The 27,075-nt window shown below is 46.0% G+C and overlaps 1 protein-coding gene across 6 annotated transcripts in view; it reads right to left on the bottom strand.

Annotated features, from left to right (window-relative positions):
- The window catches only part of KAZN (kazrin, periplakin interacting protein), a 1,289,243-nt gene that overhangs the window by 1,057,942 nt on the left and 204,226 nt on the right, over positions 1-27,075 (bottom strand). The window lies entirely within an intron of this gene.

Raw genomic sequence — 27,075 nt, 5'->3', positions numbered from 1 at the left:
TTTCATAAAGAGAAGCAGAAACCTCCTTCACTTTTCCATCCTTGCCTGTCCTGTTGCCTCTCCACTTCTCTGTATTTGGAATCCTCCTCACTTAAACACTCATTTGACAACACACCTGCTCAGGTGATTCTCTTCTCTACAACAACACAGTCATTTCCAATGAGGAAACTGGAGTCACAGAGACGTTGGGAGGGACCGGTCCCACGGAAGAGGCAGCAGAAGGTACACACACATCAACAAGGCTGACAGCTGATGGAGACAGCCATCTCCCTGAAGCCTCAACATCCACATTGCTTGATTTGGTTAAAATCTGTGACCTCGGCACAGCATGAATGCAGCTTAAAAAAAAAAAAAAAAGTCATGCCTCTGTGTGTGTTTCATTTGATTGATTCAAAGAGCAGGTGGAATGCAGAAAAGTGGAGCTCCAGCCTCTGCAGGAAAACGGCAGTGAAAACACAACTACGGAATTGTTCCGGCAGGAAGAGGCTCTGGCTGCCCAAGTAGTGACATGGAAATATTGGTGGAGATTCCAGACAACAGCGGGTTTGATCTATTACGTACGTTCCCAAGTAACCTGGATTTTAAAATGATCTCTGCCAACCACCCATTCCTCAGCTTTGCTATCGAATGACGTCTTGCTTATCAAGTTACTTAAATCAAAGTAGGAAAAAACAAGTATGTCACAGAGCAGTCGCCACAAACAAAAAAATGATAACGAGCCCCAAGCTAGGTGTTTTAATCTAGTAGAACATACTATAGGTACATTTTTGTGCAAAAGCAAGGACAAAAATTTTAGATCTTAAGGCGTGATGTTGTAGAAATCTACGGCAAATGAAAATAATGTATTTACAGATAAGACTTCAGAAGAACAATCTCTTTCAATGCGCACAGCTTAAAAGCAATAGGCTACATGGAGGATAAAAATGATCTGGTGGGTGCAATTAGCTCCTTTATAACCAGGAGGAAATTGCTTCTACTGCGGCTTAATAATAACAGGATATTCTTCTACCATAACAGAATAGATAACATCGGCTCATCAACTGTGTGAGCTAGGTCAGGTGAACAACTATCTCGCTGAACCTCAGTTTCCCTAGTTGTCACATGGGAGTAGATTCTCACAGGATTGTGATGGGAACGAAATGGAATGATTCACACAGGAACTCTCTGCAAAAATCAGCATGCTCATTCAAGGAGGCACTTTTGGATACAACAGAATCAAAAGCAGCTCCAGGCACAGAAGAGGTTATTGATTCCTTGGCCACAGGAGTGAAGTTCAAAGAAGAATTGGGTTTTATTTAATTACTCAAGTTTTGTTCAAACACTTTACGGTTACCTTTGATGCCTCACTTTCTGCTGCACAGCTCAAATGATTATAAATTCTTTTATTTCTTCTTTAAAACATATTCAGAATCTGACCACCTCTTGCCACCTCCACTGCTGGCACCAAGCTTTCATCATCTCTCACCTGGGTCTCTCTGTGCCCACACTTCCCATCTACACCCATCCACAGCTGGCTCTTTCTCAGCCTCGGCCAGACCGTGTCCCTCCTTTGCTCAGAATCCTGCAGGGGGCAGTCTTTTCTGAGATCCGGAATTACTTCTCTAGCCTCATCTTCCACTGAGTTCTGTACACTGGGTTCCAACCTTGCTGGCTTCCCTGCTGCTCCTTGAGCACACCAGGCACCTTCTGCCTCTGGGCCTTGCAATGGATATTTCCTGCATCTGAAATGTTCTTTGCTCAGATACCCGTGTAAGGAACTCGCTCGCCTCTTCCAAGTCCTCTTCTCAAAGAGGCTCATTTTGACCTCCCTACTGAAAACTGGAACCCCCTATCCTGGTCTCCCTTTGTTTGTGTATTTGTTCTTTTTCACAGAACTCATCACTTTCCAACATTACTTGTTATTTTTATTCCTTATTTTCTATCTTTTCACACACATGCGTAAGCACTTGAGTGCTCACATCATGAGGAAGGGATCTTTGGGCATCTTATTCGTGGACGTATTCCATAATGAACCCAAAGTAGGTCCTCAATAAATATTCTTGATTTTTTAAATTTTTTTATTACATTTTAGGTTTTGGGGTACATGTGAAGAACATGCAAGATTGTTGCATAGGTACACACATGGCAGTGTGCTTTGCTGCCTTCCTCCCCTTCACCTGTACAGTGATCAAAAGCTTGGATTCGTGATCCAGATTACCTGCATTTGAATCTGGTTATTCCAATTCCTGACTATAATTGTGGATACTTTACATAATTTCTCTGTGCCTGATTCTCTTCCTGTAAAATGAAACCCCCCTTCTATTGCAGTAATTCCTGTGGAATCATTGCTCCTTGCATTTCAGGTTGGTATATGGTAAACCAGAATGTGGGGCTTCATTCACCATAGTGATGAGTTAGAAGAGGTTTCTAAGGAAAGGTCTGCACATCACACCTCTCCCTGGTTAACCATTTTCTAAATGCCTGCTAATAAATCTATACTCACATATGACAAGCTGTATCAATTAAAATTCCTTGATGAAGCAACATGGGTAAGCCAACTCAAATGTCCATGGTAGGCACAGCTTGACTTGAGGGGTTCTCCCTCTCCCTCTCCTGATCCTGCTTCCCCTGGGTTGGGCAAAATCCTCAGTCGGCTCTTGCTTTATGGTGACAAGATGGCTGCTACAGCTCCAGACTAGACATCATCACAGGCTCTGGTCTAGTGGAAGAGCACAGAGTTCCTTTGCCAGAATGCCCATCTGGGGATCTTGCTCTGTTCTCCTTGTCTCCTAGACCCATCCTTGACTCAATCATTGTAGTCTAAAAATATGATGCTCTGATCAGCTAAAACCTACATCCAATGCTCCCCAACTCAGAGGTGAAGTCCCTCCCAGGGCACACAGACAGGGGGCTGGAGAAAGCAAGACCAGACACAGTTAGCAGCAGAACAATGCACGGGTACCAGAAGCCAGAGATAGAACACGTCCTCTGTTCTGAGAACATGGCCAATCCCCTCCAAAGACTCTTCTCTCCCTAACTCCTTTAGGTTTCACAATCCAGTGAAGCATCCTTCCATAAGAATTCAAAGTTAGTTATGTTTGGACCAAGGACCTCTGGACCCAGTGAAGGAAGACGGGCATCTACAATCTCCTGATGTTAAACATAACCTTGAAGTAAGATGAAACCCAAACACTTGTAACAAAACTCCATATGTGATATGGTTTTGATTTGTCCCCACCCAAATATCATGTTCCATTGTAATACCCAGTGTTGGAGATGGGGCCTAGTGGGAGGTGATGTGCTCATGGGGGCAGTTTCTCATGAATGGTTTAGCACCATCCCCTTGGTGCTGTTCTCATGATAGTGAATGTGTTCTCACGAGATTTCGTTGTTTAAAACAGTGCTTGACACCTCCCCCTCTCTCTCTTGCTCCTTCTGTTCCTGTGTGACGTGCTGCTCCTCTTCACCTTCTGTCATGATTGTAAGTTTCCTGAGGCCTCCCCAGAAGCCAAGTAGATGCCAGCATCATGCTTCCTGTATAGCCTGCAGAACCATGAGTCAATTAAACCTCTTTTCTATGTAAATTACTCAGTGTCAGCTATTTTTTATAGCAATGCAAGAACGGACTAATACAATATGCACAGGAAGACAGCATGTCCTTATGATCCGTCTCCTGTACTTCCTGGTCTAGAGGAATGTGACAAGTTACTTACCCCATCTGTGCCTCAGTTTCCTCATATCTGAAATGGACATCCTACTTTTTGCACACCAAACAGGGCTGCTGTGAAGGTTAAATTGGGATCATACATATAAAGCCCTTCGAACAGTGCCTGGCACATGGCAAAGACTTGCTAAATGTTAACAATTATTACTGTCCTTGTTATTATTAGCAAGGGACCAGTAACCAACTTAGTATAGTACTAAGCCTTGTGACAGGAGACAGATGTGTGCAGCATTATTTGGCCTGAGAGTCCTTTATATCTTCCCAAAAGGAATGTTTTCCTTGAGTGTCAGCTATTGAGACATTTGTAGACAGACTTCTCAGCAAGTCCCACACTGGGTTGGACTCTCCCTAGCTAAAGAGTTAATCCATCTCATCAGTAAATTGCTCTAGCCCTTGTCTGCTCCTAGCTAATAAAAAGAAGGCTGAGTTTACGGTGGTCTAAGATGAGCCAAGTGGCAGATGGAAAAAGATTCATCCCTGAGGGCAATGGCCTGGAGACACTAGAGGAGTTCTAACCTTTGCTCCAACTGTGGTAACCCTGAAGACAAAAAGATAGCACAGACACACCCGAGCAGCTGCAAACCCTTGCTGACCCTTAGCATCCAACAATGAATTGTGTACGCAGGAAATATAATTGCCCTGACACAATTGAATTAAGGCTCTTATCTGCCCAGAGCTTCTGGGCTGAGCTTATGACTCCTGATAAAAGTCTAGGGATGGGAAAGAAGGGCTCTCTGTCTCTCCAGTAAGGAAAAATCTGCCTGCTCCCCTATGGACCCATGGGCTGTGTGGCCTTCTCATCATGAAAACCCACAAATAGCATGCAGGAAAGAAGGCTTTTTAAGAAGGGGGTTGGAGCTGAATGGTTTTCATCTTACCTAGTGTTTTTTTCTGAAAATGATTCAGAATTCTAGCTTTAGCAAAGGATTTTGACAATGACAAGCTTTCTAAGGCTGCCCAGCCAGGGCTACCTCTCTGGATACTCTGGCAAATCTGGAACCAACTGTTTTCCTGACAACCTGGTGAGAGAAGCCAGAAAACCAATCTGTCGCGCTCTTTTAAAACCCTTGGCAGTTTTGAGTCAAATCACAGCTTAGATGTTTGGTCATCAGACAACCCAATTTCACTAAGACATTCCTGGCTCTATCCCTGATTAACGTGGCAATCCGCCATGATCCAACTGATCCTTCTGGCACTCAGTCTTCCCATCTGTAAAATGGGAAGATTCAGCTAGATGAATTCTGAGATTTCCTCCTGGGTAGATATCCTCATGATGTTCTATTTCACAGAAAGGGTTTGTAACTGAAGTCAGCATTTAAGGCAAAAATTGCCATGGTACATGGTTTTGATTGCCTACACAGAGCCCTGGCCTTGGGTTTTGTTTATTCAGGCCTGTACATCAAATTGTATACACTCCAAAATTTGAGACTCACTGAGCAAGACAAAGAAAGGAGTAACAGAGATGGATTCAGGCTGGCATCCAGGCCTTCACACCATCCTATCTTGAAAATAACCATCAAATCCCTGATGATGAAAAGGGGATGGGGGAAGAATGAATAATATGTTCCTGCTTGATGGTAAAGTTTGATCTATTTTTGTTTTAAAAACCCTCTAGAGCCTTGGTCTCTACTAATAGATTTGTTTCTCTCTAAAAGGATTAAATAACATTTTATGTGTGAATAAAGTATTTAGCACAGAATCCAGAACTTGGTACGTAGGAATCTATGTTGGATTTAAATCTAAATCTTGCCTTTTCACCATTTTTTGAGAAACTACAAAGGAGAATGTGGTCACCACCTGTGAGCTGTCCTCCAAAGCTGGGTTTTCCCATGGTGACCCCATCCTTCTGCTGCCCCATGCAATGGCGCTGGTCTGAAGTCCCCTGGACCCTGGGTTTGGGTTCTAGAGGCAGTAGAAGAGTGAGCAGTGCGACTGAAGCTGAGCTCCGATGGGGGAAAGCTTTCTGTAAATAGCAAAGGGTGTTCGTCAACAGTGAATCATTAGCACCATCCACTGACCAGTGAAACCAGACTGGGCCCTCTCATTTGGGTTGTTCATTAGCTAACATTTCAGTCCTCACCGTGAGCCAGGCAGTGGTCAGTGATTTACCTGCGCCAAGAACCCCTTACAGTGTGAGGCACACACCATCATCATCACCAGTCTTGCTTGCTAGGGGAGGACATAGAAGATCAGAGAGGCCAAGTGACTTGGCCAGGCTCACCCCATCACTAACTGGCAGATCTGAGATTCAGATCTGGGGTTATACGTGTCTTTAGAAGGGGCCCATCTTTCCTGTTACCACTCCACCTCTTGACTTCAGACTTGCTGAGCCAACCTCAATGTGATGGTATTTGGAAGTGGGGCCTTTCGGCGGTGTATTAGTTCATTTTCAAGCTGCTGATAAAGACACACTTGAGATGAGGAAGAAAAAGAGGTTTTAATGGACTTACAGTTCTATGTGGCTGGGGAGGCCTCACAATCATGGCGGGAGGTAAAAAGCATGTCTTACACAGTGGCAGACAAGAGAAGAAGCTTCCACAGGGAAAGTCCCCTTTTGAAAACCATCAGTTTTTTTTCCCCATTAGATTTATTCACTATCACAGGAACAGCATGGGAAAGACCTGTCCCCATGATTCAATTACCTCCCACTGGGTCCTTCCCACACACATGAGAATTCAAGATGAGATTTGGATAGGGACACAGCCAAACTGTACCATTCCACCCCGGCCCCTCCCAAATCTCGTGTCCTCACATATCAAAACCAATCATGCTTTCCTAACAGTTCCCCAATGTCTTAAAACTCATTTCAAGAATTAACTCAAAAATCCACAGTCCAAAGTCTCATCCAAGACAAGGCAAGTCCCTTGTACCTTTGAGCCGGTACAATCAAAAGCAAGTTAGTTACTTCCTAGATACCATCCAGGCATATATACAGTCATTACAAATGGGAGGAAATGGCCAAAACAAAGGGGCTTTAGGCCCCATGCAAGTCCAAAATCCAGCAGGGCTGTCAAATCTGAAAATTCCAAAATGATCTCCTTTGACTCCATATCTCACATCCAGTTTACACTGATGAAAGGGATAGGTTCTCACGGTCTTGGGCATTGTGGCTTTGCAGGGTACAGCCTCCCTCCTGGCTGCTTTCACAAGCTGACCTTGAGTGTCTGTGGCTTTTCCAGGCGTACAGTGGGACCTGTTGGTGGATCCACCGTTCTGAGGTCTGGAGGACACTGGGTCTCTTCTCATACCTCCATTAGGCAGTGGCCCAGTAGGGATTCCATGTGGGGGCTCTGACCACACATTTCCCCTCTGCACTGCCCGAACAGAGTTTCTCTGTGAGGACTCCGCTTCTGCAGCAAACTTCTGCTTGGACATCCAGGTGTTTCCAGACATCCTCTGAAATCTAGGCAGAGGTTCCCAAACCTCAACTCTTGACCTCTGTGCACTGGCAGGCTCTACACCATGTGGAAGCAGCCATGGCTTGAGGCTTGCACCCTCTGAAGCCACAGTCTGAGCTCTACATTGGCCCCTTTCAGCCATGGCTGGAGTAGCTGAGATGGAGAGCACCAGATCCCTAGGCTGCGCACCACATGGAGACCCTGGGCCCGGGACACAAAACCACTTTTTCCTCCTGGGTCTCTGTGATGGGAGGGGCTGCCGTGAAGACCTCCGACATGCCCTGGAGACATTTTCCCCATTGTCTTGGGGATTAACATCTGTCTCCTCGTTACGCAAATTTCTTCAGTTAGTTTGGATTTCTCCTCAGAAAATGGGATTTCTTTTTCTATTGTATTGTCAGGCTGCACATTTTCCAAACTTTTATGCTCTGCGTCCCTTATAAAACTGAATGCCTTTAACAGCACCCAAGTCACTTCTTGAATACTTTGCTACTTAGAAATTTCTTCTGCCAGATACCCTATATCATTTCTCTCAAGTTCAAAGTTCTGCAAATCTCTAGGGTAGGGGCAAAATGCTGCCAGACCCTTTGCTAAAATATAACAAGAATCAACTTTGCTCCAGTTCCCAAAAAGTTCCTCATTTCCATCTGAGGCAACCTCGGCCTGGACTTTATTGTCCATATTGCTACCAGCATTTTGGGCAAAGTAATTCAACAAGTCTCTAGGAAGTTTCAAACTTTCACACATTTTCCTGTCTTCTTCTCAGCTCTCTAAATTGTTCCAACTCCTGCCTGTTACTTAGTTCCAAAGTTGTTTCCACATTTTGGGGTATCTTTTCACCAGCACCCCACTGTATTGGTACTAATTTACTATATTAATACATTTTCATGCTGCTGATAAAGACATGCCTGAGACCGGAAAGCAAAAAAGTTTTAATGGACTTAGAGTTCCACATGGCTAAGGAGGTCTCACAATCAAGGTGGTAAAAGGCACGTCTCACATAATAGCAAAGAAAAGACATTTGTGCAGGGAAAGTCCCCTTTTTAAAATCATTAGATCTCATAAGACTTATTCACTATCATGAGAACAGCACAAGAAAGACCTGCCCCCATGATTCAATTACCTCATATTGGATCCCTCCCACAACATGTGGAAGTTCAAGATGAGATTTGGGTGGGGACATAGCCAAACCATCTCAGGAGGTAATCAGGATTAGATGAGGTCATGAGGGTAGGTTCCTCATGATGGATTAGTGGCTTTATAAGAAGTGAGAGACATTGTAGGACACAGTAAGAAGGCAGCTGTCTGCAAGTCAGGAAGAGAGCCCTCACCAGGAAATGAATCTGCAGATACCTTGTTCTTGGACTTCCAGCCTCCAGAACTGTGGAAGATCAATGTCTAATGTTTAAGCCACTCAGCCTGTGGGACTTTATTATGGCAGTCTGAGCAGACTAAGGCAGACATCAACAGAGTCAGCACAGAAACAGTGGCTAAGGATGTGGGGTTTGGGCAGCACCCCTGGACCTATTCAGTGCCTGGGTCTTCAGGGCCACAGCAGCAGATGGCCCCATTATTTTCAGGCTACACAGACAGTGCATGTGGGTAACCGAATATGTCATGTTTCAGCTGCTGCGTGGGGGGCCGGCATTGGGGGGATCAGCGCTCTTTTGAAGCAGTTTCTACACAATAGACCTGGGTCAGAGACATAGTACCTCCAAATGCTAAGTAAGTGAACTGATTTACCCTCTCTGGGAAAAGGTACCCTCTGTGGTTGATAGTTGTGTCATTTATAAATGGAAATGGTAACAGTACCTGCCTTATGGAACTATTGTGAGGATGAAATTAGAGGGCTCAGCATTTCTAGTATGCAGCAAACTTGCAATGAATGTTAGATTACAAAATATAATGACACTGTGTCTAGAATGACACTGTGTCATCACTTTTAGAGTTCAAGGTATTGAAAGTTTCCACCTAATCAGTTTTCCAACCTGATATGTGAAAAGAGAAATCTCCCAAGCCATTATCATGGCTCACGGTGAATGGGGCAATGCAGGAGGAGGAGGGGAAGAAGGGAAAGCTTTTCGAATACAGAGTGATGTGTGGGGCGGCGATCTGGATATGGAGGATGTGGGGGGCATCAAGGGTGAGGTGGGCAAAGAGAGGACACCATCTGGATGCCTGGAATGAGGGGCTTGAGAGAGCTCCAGGCTGGAGAGTAGAGAGTGGCTTCAAATATATAAACCACTTCCTTCCTGATTCTGGAAATTGTCAGAGCCATATCCTGGGATCCCCGGGGTTAAAAGAGAGCCATGGGTAGAATCAAAGTCCTGCTTCAAAAGAGCACTGATCCCCGCAACACCAGCTCCCCACGCAGCAGCTGAAACATGACACATTTGGTCACCCACATTCACTGTCTGTGTAGCCTGAAAATAATGGGGCCATCTGCTGCTGTGGCCCTGAGGAACCAGGCACTGAATCAGTCCAGGGGCGCTGTCCATGCAGCTCTGCCACAGCCTGGCTGCATCTCTTAAAAGCTGCACTGCAAGGCCTTGGAGCACTCACTGAGCTGTGAGAGAAGAGTGCCCTCCCCTGGACATTTGCTGTCGCTTTGTGGCCTCCACTAAAACCACCACTGAGGTTTCCCCTTGCTTCCCAAACAAGGGGGCTGATTTCAGGCAAACGCCCCTCAGATGCAGAAGGTCACACACAGGTGTCACTGGCCGGTAGATGCCCTGCTGGCGTCTTTGCTCTATTGCTGTTCAAGAGTTTCCACCATGCAAAGCCCTGGCATAACGTCATTGAGTCTTCATGCAAATCCTCAGGGAACAGGACAAGAAACTGAGTTCAGGAAGCTCAATGGTTTTCCAAGGTCACGGAGCTTGGACAGAGCTCAGACACCCCAGCACCATGGTCAGGAAGGAGCTCATACTCTGCAGCCAGAACACTTGGGTGCTTGTCCAGCTCTTTCATGTTTTAGCTGTATAAGTCGGGGAAAGTGACTCAATCTCTCTGTCAGTTTCCTTTTCTGTAAAACAGGATAATCAACTCAAACACGGAAGTTCTTGGAAAAATACCAAGCACATGGGAAGCACATAATCAGTGACATCTCCAGTCACCTTCCTTCCCTGTCAGACCTCAGGACCCAGGCTAATTGTGCACCTACATTTTTTCAGGGAAAGTGCTTCATATGTCACTACCTGTGTAAAGACAGAATTTGGAAAGCCCCGCTGAGCATGTGGCATGACGCTGGCTCTTCCCGCCCAGTCATCCTTCCGCTGCACATCACAGGGTTGACAGGGTATTTGCCACTGAACATCTCCATTCTCTGCCAGCCCCATCTCCCTAAAAGGCAGGGATTGCATGGCTTTTATGCCAGAGAAAGAGCTAAGAAATGAGTGACTTTACCACTATCATCTGACTTGTCCAGCCTTGAAACTGCATGGGGTTCACCAGGGCTGAGGAAGGGTGGGCAGGAAGGAAGGAGCACATCCTAGAGACAAATCTACACTGTAGAAATAAACAGGAAGACTTTGGAGGGTGCATATTGAAAAAGCAAAGAAACTCCTCATCCCTAATGAGCAGGGATATGATGTGTCACTTTCGACACTTGGGCAAAGTCTTTGCCCATCAAAGCCAGGGACGCAGTTAGTGACAGGCAAGACTGCCTTTCTTCTGCACAGCACTTTGAACTCTGCTGGGGCTGACATCAGTGCTTGGTGAACAGTTATCTAGAGCTTTCCATGTGCCAGGCACAGGCTGGAGGCTGGGATGCAATAAAGAGTGTGGCAGCTTGGAAAAGGTCAGGCAGGAGACAAAAGCAAGGCAAATGACATGGCAGGAAGGAGGAGCACAGCCAGCCTAGTCCCCCGTGCCAAGCCTGCATGCCTCGCTCATGCCTCCAACCTCTCTGATGGCTTCTGCTACCAGCCAAGACGACTCCCTGCTTTGAAAGAACTCATGTGATGACACCAGGCCCACCCCATCCCTCTCCCTTTTTCCATGTAAGGTAACATAATCACAGGAGTGACATCTTATCAGGTGAAAATAACAAATAAATAAGGTTCCCCCTACACTGAGAAGAGAAGTGATCATACAAGGGTGAGGACCCCTGGGGGTGAGGGGAGAGTGTCTGCCACCCTCCGAACAAAGTTCTTTCTCCTGAAAGCCAGGACATCACATCTTGGAATCTAGGCTGGTGACAACACACAGTGGCCCAAGGGGAGGGGGAGGTACGCAGGCAGCTCCACCCATGTAAATGTGATGGGCTGGTCCTCACTACCACATGGTCACACAGCCTCCAGCCTGAGCTAGCAGTGTGCTCCACGCTGCAGATACACGAATGAACACAACAGATCAGAAGTTCACCTTCTAGCAGAGGGAGTGAGGAAGACAGCAACAAAGCAGCCTTGCCCGATATGGACAGCTAGTCGGTAAGGTCAGACTCAGCCTTGGGTCAGAAGTCAGTGGACAGATATGGCAAAGTTGAGGCAGACCCCCTAAGCCTGGAGGGTTGGCAAGTGTGTCAGGAATCCAGGCCAGAGGTTAGAATGTAGGCAAAGGGTCAGAGCACCAGGTGCGGATATCCAGAGACAACCCAGGTATCCAGGACTTCCGATGCCCCCACTCTGTAAGGGCATAGATGGGGCTAGTGAGGAATCACAGAGGCTCTTTTTCAAGGTGCACATGCAACCCCCAAAAAGCACAGCTGGGAGAGAGACAGCCCTTTTGTGTGAATGAGAAAAAGGAAACCTTTTCCTCAAGTGCAGCAACCCTGCCCCGGTCCCTTTGACTCTGCTGTGCCTGACGTTAGTACTCAGCACACAATTACCAACAGTTTTCTATGTGCCAGGCACAGGGCACTTAGAGATGAGTAGGTTCTTCATTTTTTTTTTCTTTATTATACTTTACGTTCTGGGGTACTTATGCGGAACATGCAGGTTTGTTACATAGGTATACACATGCCATGGTGGTTTGCTGCATCCATTGCCCCAGCATCTACATTAGGTATTTCTCCTAATGCTATCCCTCCCCAATTCCCCCATCCCCTGCTAACCCTCCCCTAGCCACCCATTCCCCGACAGGCCCCGATGTGTGATGTTCCCCTCCCCGTGTCCGTGTATTCTCATTGTTCCACATTGACTTATAAGTGAGAACATACAGTGTTTGGTTTTCTGTTCTTGTGTCAGCTTGCTGAGAATGATGGTTTCCAGCTTCATCCATGTCTCTGCAAAGGACATGAACTCGTCCTTTTTTTATGGCTGCGCAGTATTCCATGGTGTGTATGTGCCACATTTTCTTTATCCCGTCTATCATTGATGGGCATTTGGCTGGTTCCAAGACTTTGCCATTGTGAACAATGCCTCAAAGCCTTCGACAAAATTCAACAGCCCTTCTTCACTTTTTCGATGTACAACCCCCAAAGTCTTACTGTTTATTTCCACAGTGTAGATCTGTCTCTAGGAGGTGATCTTTCCTTCCTACCCATTCCTTCCTCAGCCTCAGGGGTCCCCATGCAATTTCAAGCTCAGTGGAGAGGCATATCCTGGCCTGCAGCCCATGTGTGTGCAGTGGCTACGTGCCCCGATGCAGAGGCCCTGGGTGGAAATTCTATTTATCCCGCTCTCCCTGTATCTCTAGCATTTTACCTAATGTCTGCCATAGCATAGACCCTCAAAAGATGTCTGCTGTGTGGATGAATATTGATGAGCCCTCCACCTCCCTGAGAACACTGGCATACTTCCAGTGAGGGCAGGTGCCATCCAGGGCCATTTTAAGCCCCCATACCCTTTTCCATGCTATCTAGAGCAAAGCTGTCCAGCAGAAATATAATGCAAATTTTGTATGCGATTTAAAAGTTTCTAGTAACCTCATTAAAAAGTAAAAAATAAAAAACCCACACACAAAGGTTAAAATCAATTTTAATAATATATTTTATTTAGCACAGCCAAAATATCATCATTATCCTTTGACAATGTGGTCAGTATGAAAAGATATTAATGAGATATTTTACATTCCTATTTTCCCTGTCCTGAGCCTGAAATCTAGGGTGTACTTTACACTACAAGCACAGCTTGGGCTAGCCACATTTCAAGTGTTTCGTAGCCACAGATGGTTTGTGGCTACCACATTAGAGAAGGCAGATCCAGAGCCCGTGAGCTTTTCAAAGGAGAAAAATGTCTTAAGATCTGAAAAGAAATTTTTATCATTCCAAATCATGCAAATAAAACCTCCTAAGAGAAACAGACATGCAATGAAGTCAAAAAACTACAAAACGATCTGGATAATAAGAGCGCCTAGATCACAGCACTGTGGTAAGTTGTATGCATCACACCCGTACGGGCTCAGGAGAGGTTGGTGGCACAGGAGGTCAGTGGCAGTTATATCAATGGGTCAAATGGAACTTAAGTCTGAATTCTTAGAGAGTTATATAAAATTGCATTGAAAGTGCGATGCGGATGTGTATTAATATATCTTATGTGATGAGGAATTGGGCCTCCAAAAATGAGTTCCTAAGGTTTAGAAAGTTTTTTGGTTTTGGTTTTGGTTTTGGTTTTTTTTTTGACACGGAGTCTTGCTCTGTCACCCAGGCTGGAGTGCAGTGGCGTGACCTCAGCTCAGTGCATGACCTCAGCCTCCCGGGTTCAAGCAGTTCTCCTGCCTCAGCCTCCTGATGGGACTACAGATGTGCGCCACCAGGTCCAGCTTCTTTTTTTTTTTTTTTTTCGTGTGTGTGTGTGTGTGTGTGTGTGTGTGTGTGTGTGTGTGCGTTTAGTAGAGATGGAGTTTCACCATGTTGGCCAGGATGGTATCCGTGTCTTGACCTCATGATCCGTCTGCCTTGGCCTCCCAAAGTGCTGGGATTACAGGCATGAGCCACTGTGCCCAGCTGGAAAGGTTTTAAGCATCCTTGAAACACGTGCCCATGCTCTGCAAGCCTGAAATTTGCAGGTGGGGGAAACAGAACATCCAGCTGAAGTGGACAGTAAAGGGCCAAGCATCTTCACAAAAACCACCCTGCTGACTAAATCCATTTTTCAAAAACAGTGCATTTGCACAGCACCATTGATGCCATGAATAAGATTTGCTTTTTTTTCTTGCCTGTCAAGCCACTTATTAATCATAACGTATTATTGCTTTGCTTGTTCAATATGTGGAGTGAAACACCAGGATCCAGCTGAGAACAGAACTGAAGAGAACGAAATTGGGTGGCAAGAAAAGAGCGAAATTAACATAGGCTACAGGGAAATGGGAAGGGGAAAAAAAAGGCCTCCATCCTTTCAGAACAGACTTTTACAGCTATCAGAAAAGTAAAGGGAAACTTAAATAAATTTTTTAGTACAGCTACTGCTTGACACTGAAATCGTTTTGACAAGGAATGACATTTTGAGGAGAGGGGCCTGATGGAGCAGAGTTTAAGCCGAATAGAATGGTGGCTCCGGTCTTTGCCTTCTCAATGCAGCTGCAAATTAGAGTAATTACCCTCAGGTTCATGCTGGGCGTTGCAAATGGGAAATCAAATTTATGTTCCAAAAAGAAATGGAAGAAACATATCAGGGCATGGAGAAAGAAGGGTAAGGGTCAAAATCACACTTGACACAGCAGAGAGGACATTATACATTTTAGCAGAGAATAAATGACAAGAAAGGAGTTAGGTTATAAGTCCAGGGAGGCACCTACTGAAACTTCAAAATAAGCTCAGGAACTGACAGTAGTCAAAGGAGGTTTAAACACACATGCGCACACACACAGTCCTCAGATATACATCAAAGACCTCAAGAAGTGGATCTATACTTGCCTGTGGTCAAAGGAACATCAGAAGGAGAGTTAGTTTTCACAGCATCATAAGAGTCTGAAATGGATAAATGGATCATTGCCAATACTCAGGGCTACTGGCCCACCCCTGTGTGAATACTTTCTGTCCCCTACCGCAACTTATAAAGACTGGACTTGGAACACCTAGCTGACTTTCATGACCTCACTCTGGGCCAGATGTTGTCCTTGACTCCATTTCATTCTTAAATCATCATGCAATAACCTTTGGTACCCAGGCGGCACCTCTTGGTCCCATGGCCTCTTTCCTGCTATGACACAGAACTTTGGTCCATAAGTAAAGGTCATGGGCCGTGACAGATTTACAGATGCGAGCTCGGCCACACCGCAGTCCTAGCTCAGCCTGTGCATTTGAGTCCTAGCTGTGAAACACTCATACACACAATCTTTTTAAAAGCATCTTAAAATCCTACGGCATAGGCAGCGCAGACCTAGCCATGATGGATTTAGAAATATGTTGGGGTTGGCACAAGCATAGCTGTGTGTGTTCTCCTTCCTGCCAAGGATGGAAGATGATTGACTGAATGGGAACAGGAAATCGTCTTGCCAGAATGCATCTAAAAAGGGATGTGCGTGCTTGGTGAAGTGTTAACATGATGCCTCAGAAAAGGAACAAATGGGTAAGTCCACATGGTTCTCAGCTCGTTCTAAAGATAAAGTGTCACTTTGGGGATATGTAAGCGGACAAGGTATAGAGTCCAATTCCACCCCCGGGAGATAGTTGGGTATCTTGGAGAGTGGAATGACCATCATTTAGAAACAGAGTCAATTCGTCAGAGAACGCTGCAAGTTTGGCCCACCACCTGCCTCCTGGGAGGGAGATCTGTGCTGGCGTGAGGCCATGCTTTGAGCAGCAGCACAGCCTCTTACAAATGGTTCGAGTAATAAATATTGATTGCTCGTCTGCTACGTGCCAAGCATTGTGTTAGGAATTGGAGACACAATTAGAGCAGGACACAGTCCCATCCTTCCAGGAGCTTACGATTCAGCAGAGACATACTCTTCCCTAAACAGGGAGCTATGCTCTTCAATAGTCAGGGCTGTGAGAGAGCCACAGACATGCTGGAGATGAGCCTCCCCTTGGCTTGGCGGAGGTGGGGAGAAGGCTTGCTAGAAAAATATCACTTTCAAGCAAAGACTTGAAGGGTGCATAAAATGTAGCCAGAAGAAAGAGTGGTGGGGCTGGAAGAGTTTTGAGTAGGAAAGGAGCATCCTCAGACACCTGCAGGCCATGGCAAGCTTCCGGAGCACCTCATGGTCCAATATGGCTAGAATGCAGGGTGACAGGAAGGAATGGCAGGAGATAAAGCCCCAGGGGCCAGGCCTTGAAGGGCCATGGAAACTTGGCTACGAAACTCAGACTTTACCTTGAGGATGATAGGGAGGCCCCAATGTGTTTTAAGCGGGGAATAGCCTTGTTCACACATTTCAGACTAAATTCTGGCGGCAATGTGGAGGGTAGACTGGAAGTTAGTCAATGATAGATTCTGAAATTCAACAGAGGGAGGATCTTAGAAATCTTGCACAACCCCCTCACTTGACAGATGAGGAAACTAAGGCACAATCACAGAGAAATGACCTGTTCAACTACACAAAGCTGGTGTACCACAAGGCAGGCCTGACAGGTTTCCCAGAGCCAGGTGAGAAGGCCGCATCTATGGAAATGAGCAGCCACCACGTTCTCCTCTCCTACTTGGTAAAGTCACCAATAAGCATCCTTTCCCTGGGGCACACAGCCCAGCATACAAAGATCTCGAGTTTATGTGCCACGATCCAGTTAAAACAGAGCTTCCACCCACACTGTCTCATAGGATCTCCACTGCAGCATCATAAGTAGACTCATCCCTACATCTTATGCTCCCAAAGGCTGAAGAGCTCAACCCAGGTGGCCTCGTGTGAAAACCCATCTGAGAACTGCCACACTGAGACATGGAGGCACACACCATATGGTGCTCTTCCTTGAGGCCCCCCCAGTCCCTCAAACATGTTCATCTCAGCCACTTTCCTACCCATCAATATGAGTTGCAAAGGACAGAAAGAGGAATTACTTTAATTAGGTCTTCCTGCAATAAAGAGGGATCTTCACGTAAGAAAACAAAGCAGGCAAGCAAAAAAAAAAAAACAAAACACCTTGGGCTAATGGGAAAAGACTCCAAAATGGTGACCCAAATTGCTGGCTTGAGCTGTCTCCTAACTGGTCTCGTGCCGTACTGGATCCAGGGGCTGAATTAAGGTGACAGGGGTGGGTCACTGCCAGGAGAAAGGCAGAAAACATCTTACATCCAGAAAACATCTTACATCCAGAAAACATCAGCCCTCTCACCCGGGCTCTGAATGAACCTGGGGAGAAAAATCCCTGATGATGACAAGCCAGCCAAGCAATCTGCACTTCCCAGAACAGGTATTGAGAATGTGAGGGAGGGAAGGAAGAGGGAAGAGAGAAAAAGAAGGAAGGGAGGGAGGGAGGGAGGGAGGGATTGAGTATATCATTGGAAACCTAGTGAAAAATGATTTAATCTGCATCCATTGATCCAACCAGTGTTAATAGAAGCAGCCAAACACATACATAAAATCAGAGGTTGCCAGGGTTCCTATTTTAGGGTTTTCAGGGGAAACTCACTATCCCAAAATACATCACTCACATCTTCCGGGATGCCACTGAATGGAAACTTGCTTGGGTTAATCTACTACTTAACCAAAAGGAAAATACCTCTTCAAGAATAACAGGGATCATCACTCATACAACCTCCGAGAAGATCAATTACAAATAGGTGTTTCCCTCTCAGGATTGACCCCACCAAAAAGCAGGAGTCTGGATGTCGAGGAGACAGAGGAGGAAGAGGCCACTTGGGGGCTGGGCTCTTTGTGAAGAGCCCCCAGGGAGAGAGGCTTTGAGCCACTAAGGCAGGAAGGGGCATGGCTAGCTGGAGGGGGTTTGAGAAGAGGGTTGTGGGTTGTTCTGCAGGGAATACATTAAGCAGCCACGTAGGTTAGCTTTCCTGGAGATAATCCATTCTAAATATAAAACAAGTTTTAGCAGAGTCCTGCCTCCCACCGCAGCTGTGACATTCATTTTCTATGACCACCTGGGGATGGCGCAGACAACATCCCTTTGTTTGCTCTGCAAGGAAACAGAAGCTTGAGTCAGAACTGTGTTGGGTTCTGTTTGGAGCTTCAGAGAACCCTCAGATACACCTTGGATTTCCAAACGTGGAGAGTTTAGGTGTGTTCTGCCTGAGGCTACCCCTTCTGGTCTTGTTCATGGCAGGATGGAGAATTCAACGTGAAGTATTCTCCCCCTGGCTTTCCAATCATTTGTTGTTGTTGTTGTTATTGTTGATTTCTCTGAAATGTTATGTTTCTGTGTCAGAGTGGCTAAGACAATTTCAAAACTTTTATGCCACCAGATTGCTGCAAGGAGGGGGTAGAGGGTAAAGAAAAGTGGTCATTTATTAGGTTTAAAGTATTCTTCCCAACACCTTAAACCCAACCAACGTCAATTACTCACAAGCTCCCTTTGGGAGATGTAGCTATCCCTGACCTTCCAAAGAGGACTTTTCACCAAAAGCAAATGCTAGCAAGGCTCTGTGGCAACTGAGACTCTCCCACGTAGCTCAAGGGTCTTAACTTGCTTGATCTTTGTAGGGATCCCTTGAGGCACTAGGTCATGGAAATCCATGCAATTGTCTTAACTGCAATATGCAGAGAATTGTTGATGATCATGGACCAGAGTGGGAAAACCAAGTAGATGCTTGTCTCCTTGGCTGTGTTCCATTTGGTCACTTTGGGCCATGGTTCCAAGAATGGAGAAGCCATTCTTCTAACACCAATAGGTTAGAGCATGGCATCCAACTAAGATGGGGGCAGAACCCAGAAGCACAGGGCTCCCAGGACAAGGCAGGCTCAGTAATGTCTGGGTCAGGAGCTGAGCAGCCAGAAGGAGTAAAGCAGATCTGCAAATCCCCTTCCACCCCAGGGCCTTTGCACATGCTGTTCTTTCTGTATTGCATGGGCTCTTTCCACCCAGCATGGCTCATACTCCAACCCTTGGCCAAGTGGAAGCCTTCCCAGCTTCTCCCCAGTCTTTACCTCCCAGGTCAGGTTGGTTCTGTTTGTTATAAACACTCAACAGATCCTGATCCTTCTTTTGAAGTGCTTCTCTTGGTCTTTAACTATGCAGTTATTTATGTGAGTAGATTATATCCTTCCCCCTTGCTGAGCTGACCTTCCCAGATAGCAGAATCTATGTCTTCTGCTTAGCCTAGAACCTAGCATACAGTCGATGCTAAAAACCAAAGTAGCGCATAGTGTATCCCTTGAGACACAGAGTTCCAAGGCTGTAAGATTTCCAGCAAGACAACCATCCACAGATAAGGGAGATATTTAATTCATGTAATTAGTGATTCTCCATCTCAGACCACAAAGGACCAAAGAGGACTCGACCAAAAACAAAAAAAATGCATACAACTGCTGGGGGAAAAACACAAAATAAACAGCTTCAGGAATGAGGGCAAAAGAAAATTGATGTAGACAAACAGTAGAAATGCATTAGGAATAAAACAAAAGCATTCAGCAAACACAAAACAAATGCCTCATGCCTGCAAGAGAGAAAAAGAAATCAGTTACCTGCTCTGAACAATGGCAAGGATACAATTCATGGGAACTGCTAAACAGAATAGTCCTGAGGTTAACCGTAAACTTTTTTTTAACCTGTTGTCGAAGTAGCTCATGACGGAAAGAACACTAGATTTGCAGCTGAAACACTTAGAGTTCACGTTCTCGGTTGGCCACAAAGTAGCCAAAGTTGGGTGTGTCCTTCGCGATCCTGGGGTTTTCTACCTTGGAAGTTGCGATGCACGCTCTTCAGTGTTTCAGCTGCCTGGTTCTGCTCTAGCGCAAGAGCAATAGGGTGCTCCCTCAATGCCTATTCTAAACAAAGTGGCAGGGAACATTGTTTAAAAATCAACACATCCGCTTGTGTGACAAACGCCCCTTAGCAAGGTTTTCAGAGGCAAAGGGGATAGCTGCTTAGCTAAGGCGAGTCGTTCTCCTTAGGAAGAGAGCAGCTGTTTGCACTGCATGCATGGGGGATGTTGAGTCAGGGGTTGAGGACAGAACCCCTCCAGGTCCAGGAGACCAGGGGCTCTTTGAGGGGAAGGAGCAGGGCCACATGGCACAAGGAGGAGAGACGCACCTGGCACCAGCTCTGTAATGGGGCTACGAGCTGTGTCATTCCAGCCTCTTCCTCCCTCGTCCCCAGCTCTGGTAGGTTATACCTTGTCTGGCTGTAGACAAGGAGAACCCCCCTTCCTTTGGCATGGCACCATAATGTTGCAAAGAGCACTCGCTCTGTCCAGTCACCCCCACCACCCTCCACAGGGACCCTTGCAAAATCTACATTAATGGCCAGGCGCGGTGGCTCACGCCTGTAATCCCAGCACTTTGGGAGGCCGAGGCGGGTGGATCACGAGGTCAAGAGATCGAGACCATCCTGGTCAACATGGTGAAACCCCGTCTCTACTAAAAATACAAAAAATCAGCTGGGCATGGTGGCGCGTGCCTGTAATCCCAGCTACTCAGGAGGCTGAGGCAGGAGAATTGCCTGAACCCAGGAGGCGGAGGTTGCGGTGAGACAAGATCGCGCCATTGCACTCTAGCCTGGGCAACAAGAGCAAAACTCCGTCTCAAAAAAAAAAAAAAATCTACATTAATAATGTCGATTTTTGTCTATTTGTCTGCCGGCAAAGTAAAGAGATGTTGCCTACATTTGGAGAGTTTAACACAGAGAAATTATCTGTGTTGATCTGCAGGTTTGGGGAGTGTGGTAGGCAGAATAATGGCCCCCAATGATGTCTCTGTACTAATCCCCAGAACCTGAGAATATGATACCTTACATGGCAAAGGGGAATTCAGGCTGCAGATGGAATTAAGGCTGCTAATCATTTGACCTTAAAATAGGGAGATTATCCTGGATTATCCAAGTGAGCACAATAAAATCACAAGAGTCCTTTAAAATGCAAGAGGGAGACAGGAGAATCAGAGAAAGATGTGTCTGCGGAGGGAGCTGGAGAGACGCAACGTGAGGACTCACTGGCTGGGCTGGCTTTGAAGATGAGGATGGGCATCACTAGAGGCTGGAAAAGGTAAGATAACGGACCCCACCCAGTGCCCATGGAAAGGAGCTGCCAACAGCTCGATTCAACCCAGTGAGACTTGGTATCAGATTTCTGACCTACAGAACTGTAAGATAGTAAGTTTGTAGTATTTAAGCTGCTAAACTTGTAATTCATTACCACAACGGTTATGGGCTGAATTGTGTCTTATTTCTCCCATTTACCCCAATTATTGAAGTCCTAACCCCCAGTGCCTCCACGTGTGACTGTATTTGGGATAGGTATTTCAAGAAGAGAGAGACATATAAGATGTCACTAGGGTGGGCCCCAATACAAGACTGGTGTCCTTACAAGAAGAGCAGACCACGTACGGTGGCTCACACCTGTAATCCCAGCACTTCAAGAGGCCGAGGTGGGCAGATCATCTGAGACTAGGAGTTTGAGACCAGCTTGGTCAACATGGCAAGATGCCCACCTCTACTAAAATTGCAAAAAAACAACTAGCCGAGTGTGGTGATGCACACCTGTAATCCCATTTACTTGGGAGGCTGAGGCATGAGAATCATTTGAACCCAGGAGGCAGAAGTTGCAGAGAGCTGAGATCATGCCATTGCACTCCAGCCTGGGTGACAGAGCAAGACTCCATCTCCGAAAAAAAAGAAGACGACATTAGGACTCAGACATGTACAGAGGGAAGACCATAAGATGACATAGGGAAGACAGAGGCCTCAGGAGAAATCAGCCCTGCTGACGCCTTGATCTCAGACGTCTGACCTCCAGGACTGTGAGAAAATAAACTTCTGTTGTTTAAACCAGTCCATGGTATGCAGTTATGGTGGCCCCAGCACCACAGCCATAGGAGCTAATACACGGGGTGCAGATCTCACCATAGAGAGCCCTGAAGGCACCAGGACAGGAGATGATGATCCCTCAAAACCAGGAAATGGAGTTCCATAAAGGGACTATGAGATGCCACCAGGAGGGACCGCATTGGTGAACACCATGACTGCTGGACAGAGGAAGCCAGCAGCAGTTTACAAACCAAAAACACATGATGGCAGGTGCTCAGACAGCAGGAGCTAGGATTGCCCATTTTTTTTCCCAGGCTCTGTCTATCTGATGCCACTAGGAAGGGCTGCATGGCTGGACAGCTTGGCCATTGGATAGAAGAAGCCAGCAGCAGTTTACAAACTAAAAACATTATGAGGGCAGGTGCTCAGCAAGCAGAAACTAAGATCACCCATTTTTTCCCAGGCGTTTTCTACCAGGAGCTCCAAACAGATTAAGTTACCCATGACCAGCAATTTCTCTGATTCCTCTCAGCAGCACTGGAGACCCCGTGGGCAAGTAAACCCATGCCAGTGTGCTGAGTGTGTCTTCCCCGGGACTCTGTATTTTGTGTAGTTGAAAGTTTGCTTTGAGTTCAGCTAGTTTGTTTGTGTTTGTTTGTTTGTTTGTTTTTGAGACAGAGTCTTGCTCTGTCACCCAGGCTGGAGATCAGTGGTGTGATCTTGGCTCACTGCAACCTCCACCTCCCGGGTTCAAGCAATTCTCTTACCTCAACCTCCTGAGTAGCTGGGATTAAAGGCACATGCCACCACACCAAGCTAATTTTTTTTTATTTTTAGTAGAGATGGGGTTTCACCATATTGGTCAGGCTGATCTTGAATTTCTGACCTCATGATCTGACTGCCTCGGCCTCCCAAAGTGCTAGGATTACAGGCATGAGCCACCACACCTAGCCAGCGGGGTTTTTTAATAAGTCAAGGGACTTTTTTTTTAAGTCTCAAGAAATAATATACCACTTGATAATACAAGACCTCACTCACAGGGGTTGGTAAAAATTAAGCTTCATCCTCTTTAAAGTTGTTTTAAAATGTCCTAAAGTTCATTCTCTCTAAGAGGTTTGAGGTTTGCTGGAAGAGGGATCTTTAAATTGAGATGATTATTAGTTATCAAAGCGTGTTACTGTCTGGGCTAATTCAGCTGGGGCCAAGCTATCATTTATGTTTGCCCTATTTGGGAAAAAAAAAAAAAGGTTTTGCTAAGCAAACACAATGTGCAAACAATATCACAAGAAAGGGGTTTAGCCAGTTTAAGAGAACAAACTGACCTCAAGTACTGTGCTTATTTCCACACCAAACAACTAATCTGCTCTCATAACTGGGTTTATGTAACTATTAAAGGAAACTCACTAAAAAGTAAACTAATTTTCAAATGTTCCAACTAAATAATGTATGCTCATTGGGGAAAACTTAGGCAATGCCAGTGTCCAAAGGTAGAAATTAGGAATGATCCATAACCCCTTCATTTAGAAGTGACCACTATTCACATTCTCTCCAGCCCTCCCCCGTCGATCCCTACTCCCTTCCCCATCCCCAACCAGCCTTCAAAATGCTTTGATGTTAGATAAAGCTGGATTCAAACCCTCCTCCACTACTTTCTTGCTGTTTTATCACCTTGAGCAAGATATTCTAACTCAAATTGTTCATCTGAAAAAGGAGATAAAAACAGTATTTATCTTAGAAGCTTCATTCAAAGAGATGTATGGTGTTATTCTCCAAATGGTGAGTTTGGTTTATTATGGTGCCATGCACATAGTAATCACATAATAAATGGTGGTGCCGTGGTTATGAGCTGTGCAGAAAAGAGCTAACATGGCAGGGCTGACTGCAATCCTTTGAAAGGCCTGTTTGCAAGGCTGGCTTTTAGTGGGCATCTAGGAACTCAGATTTGGGGAGGGTTCCCACCGTGCACTGTTTTCACACAAGTCAAAGATCCCTCTTCCAGCAAACCTCAAACCTTGTAGAGAGAATGAGCTTTAGGATATTTTTAAACAACTTTAAAGAGGATGAAGCTTCATTTTTACCAACCTCTGTGAGTGAGGTCTTCGTATTATCAAATGGGATAAACAGTGCATGGTAGGAACCCTTCGTTTTCATGCTGCTGATAAAGACATACCTGAGACTGAGAAATTTACAAAGATAAGAGGTTTAATGGAGAACTCACAGTTCCACATGGCTGGGGAAGCCTCACAATCATGGCAGTAGGCGAGAAGGAGCAAGTCACGTCTTACATGGATGGCAGTAGGCAAAGAGAGAGCTTGTGTCAGGGAACTCACATTTTTAAACCAACTAGATTTCATGAAACTTATTCACTATCACAAGAATAGTAAAGGAAAGACCCATCCCATGATTCAATTACCTCCCACTAGGTTCCTCCCACAACACGTGGGAATTCAAGATGAGATTTGGGTGGGGTTGCAGCCAAACCATATCATTCCACCTGGCCCCTCCCAAATCTCAGTTCCTTACATTTCAAAACTAATTTTGCCTTCCCAATGGTCCCCCAAAGTCATAACTCATTTTAGAATCAACTCAAAAGTCCAGTCCAAAGTCTCATCTGAGACAAGGTATGTCCCTTCTGCCTAGGACCCTGTAAAATCAAAACCAATTTATTTACTTCCTAGATGCAATGGGGGTACAGGCATTGGGCAAATATAGCCATTCCAAATGGGAGAGACTGGTCAAAATAAAGGGGCCACAGGCCTCATGCAAGTCTGAAATTTAGCAGATGAGTCAAATCTTAAAGCTCCAAAATGATCTCCTTTGACTCCATGTCTCACATCCAGGTCACACTGATGCAAGAGGTGGGCTCCACCCAGATGCAGTGGCTCATGCCTGTAACCCAGCACTGTGGGAGGCTAAGGCAGACAGAGAACTTGGAGTCAGGAGTTTGAGAGCAGCTCAGCCAATATAGTAAAACCCCATCTCTACTAAAAATACAAAAATTAGCTGGGTGTGGTGGTACGTGCCTGTAATCCAAGCTACTTGGGAGGCTGAGGCAGGACAGTCACTCAAACCCAGGGGGTGGAAGTTCCAGTGAGCCGAGATCACACCACTGCACTCCAGCCTGGGTGACAGAGTGAAACTTTGTCTTAAAAAAAAGAGGTGGGTTCCCATGGCATTAAGGAGCTCTGCCCCTGTAGCTTTGTAGGGTATAGCCCCCCTCCTGGCTGCTTTCATGGTCTGGTGTTGAATGTCTGTTGCTTTTCCAGGTGCATGGTGGGAACTGTGGCTAGATCTACCATTATGGGGTCTAGAGGATAGTGGCCCTCTTCTCACAGCTCCATTAGGCAGTGCCCCATAGGGACTCTGTGTGGGGGCTCTGACCCCACATTTTCCTTCTGCGCTGCCATAGCAGAGGTTCTCCATGAGGGCCCAGCCCCTGCAGCAAACTTCTGCCTGGACATCCAGGCACTTCCATACACATTCTGAAATCTAGGCAGAGGTCACCGAACCTCAATTCTTGACTTCTGTGCATCTATAGGCTCAACATCACATGGAAGCTGCCAAGGCTTGGGGATCCCACCCTCTGAAGCAATAGCCCGAGCAGTACCTTGGCCCTTTTTAGTCATGACTAGAGTGGCTGGGATGCAGGACACCAAGCCCCTAGACTTCACACAGCAGAGGGACCCTGGGCCTGGCCCATGAAATCATTTTTTCCTCCTAAACCTTCAGGCCTGTGATGGGAGGGGCTGCTGCAAAGGTCTCCAACATGCCCTGGAGACATTTTTCCCAGTGTCTTGGTGATGAACATTTGGCTTCTCATTACTTATGCAATTTTCTGCAACTGGCTTGGATTTCTCCTCAGAAAATGGGATTTTCTTTTCTATTGTATTGTTAGGCTGCAAATTTTCTGAACTTTTATGCTCTGCTTCTCTTTTAAAACTGAATGCCTTTAACAGCACCAAAGTCACCTCTTGAGTGCTTTGCTGTTTAGAAATTTCTTCTGACAGATACCCTATATCATCTCTCTCAAGTTCAAAGTTCCACAAATCTCTAGGGCAAGGGCAAAATACCATCAGTCTCTTTGCTACAACGTAACAAGAGTCACCTTTGCTCCAGCTCCCAAGAAGTTCCTCATCTCCATCTGAGGCCACCTCGGCCTGTGTGAGCTGTGAACAGCTGTGTGTTCACATCATAATCAGCATTTTTGTCAAAGCCACTCAACAAAGTTTCTAGGAAGTTCCAAACTTTCCCACATTTTTCTGTCTTCTGCAGAGCCCTCTAAACTGTTCCAACCCCACCTGTTACACAGTTCCAAAGTCACTTCCACATTTTCAGGTATTTTTTCAGCAACGCCCCACTGTACTGGTACCGATTTCCTGTACTTGTCTGTTTTCACGATGCTGATAAAGTCATACCTGAGACTAGGCAATTTACAAAGGAAGGAGGTTTAATGGAGAACTCACAGTTCCTCATGGCTGGGGAAGCCTTACAATCATGGTGGGAGGCAAGGAGGAGCAGGTCACGTCTTACGTGGATGGCAGCAGGCAAAGAGAGAGCTTGTGTAGGGAAACTCCTGTTTTTAAACCCATCAGATCTCATGAGACTTATTCACTATCATGAAAACAGCATGGGAAAGACCCACCCCCATGATTCAATTACCTCCCACCAGGTCCCTCCCACAACATGTGGGAATTCAAGATGAGATTTGGGTGGGGACACAGCCAAACCATATCACACTGATAATACTGGTTCACTGTGCCTAAACTAGTGCACAAACAATGTGATTTAGGCTGAACACCTGTTTCTTTCTGGGAATCTAGAATTTATGTATGTGGCAGGCAAGAGGTTGCCTATGTGACCAGTCCCCAACAAAGCCCTGAGCACTGAGTCTCTAGAGAGATTCCCCGGTAGACAGCACTTTACACATGTTGTCATAGCTCGTTGCTGAGAGAATGAAGTGTGCCTCTAGGACATCACAGTGAGGGGACTCTTGGAAGCTCAAGGCTGGTTTCCCCCAGTCTTCATGCTATGTGCCTTTTCCCTTTGCTGATTTTACTTCGGATCCTTTTGCTGTAATGAGCCACAGCCATGGGTACACTGTGTGCTGGGTCCTGTGAGTTTATCTGGGAAACACTGCACCTAGGGGCAGTCCTGGTGACCTCCAAATACAGGGGCATATCTCTGAGGTCGAGCTGTTGGGTTTCAATTCCAGTTCCACATTCATGGACTCTGTGTATCCC

The sequence above is a fragment of the Sapajus apella genome, unplaced genomic scaffold, assembly GCF_009761245.1.
Source record: "Sapajus apella isolate SASKATOON/1434 unplaced genomic scaffold, GSC_monkey_1.0 scaffold43, whole genome shotgun sequence".
NCBI classification, from domain to species: Eukaryota; Metazoa; Chordata; class Mammalia; order Primates; family Cebidae; genus Sapajus; species Sapajus apella.
Note: the sequence above shows the minus strand (reverse complement) of the source record. Positions and strands in the feature narration are given on the sequence as shown.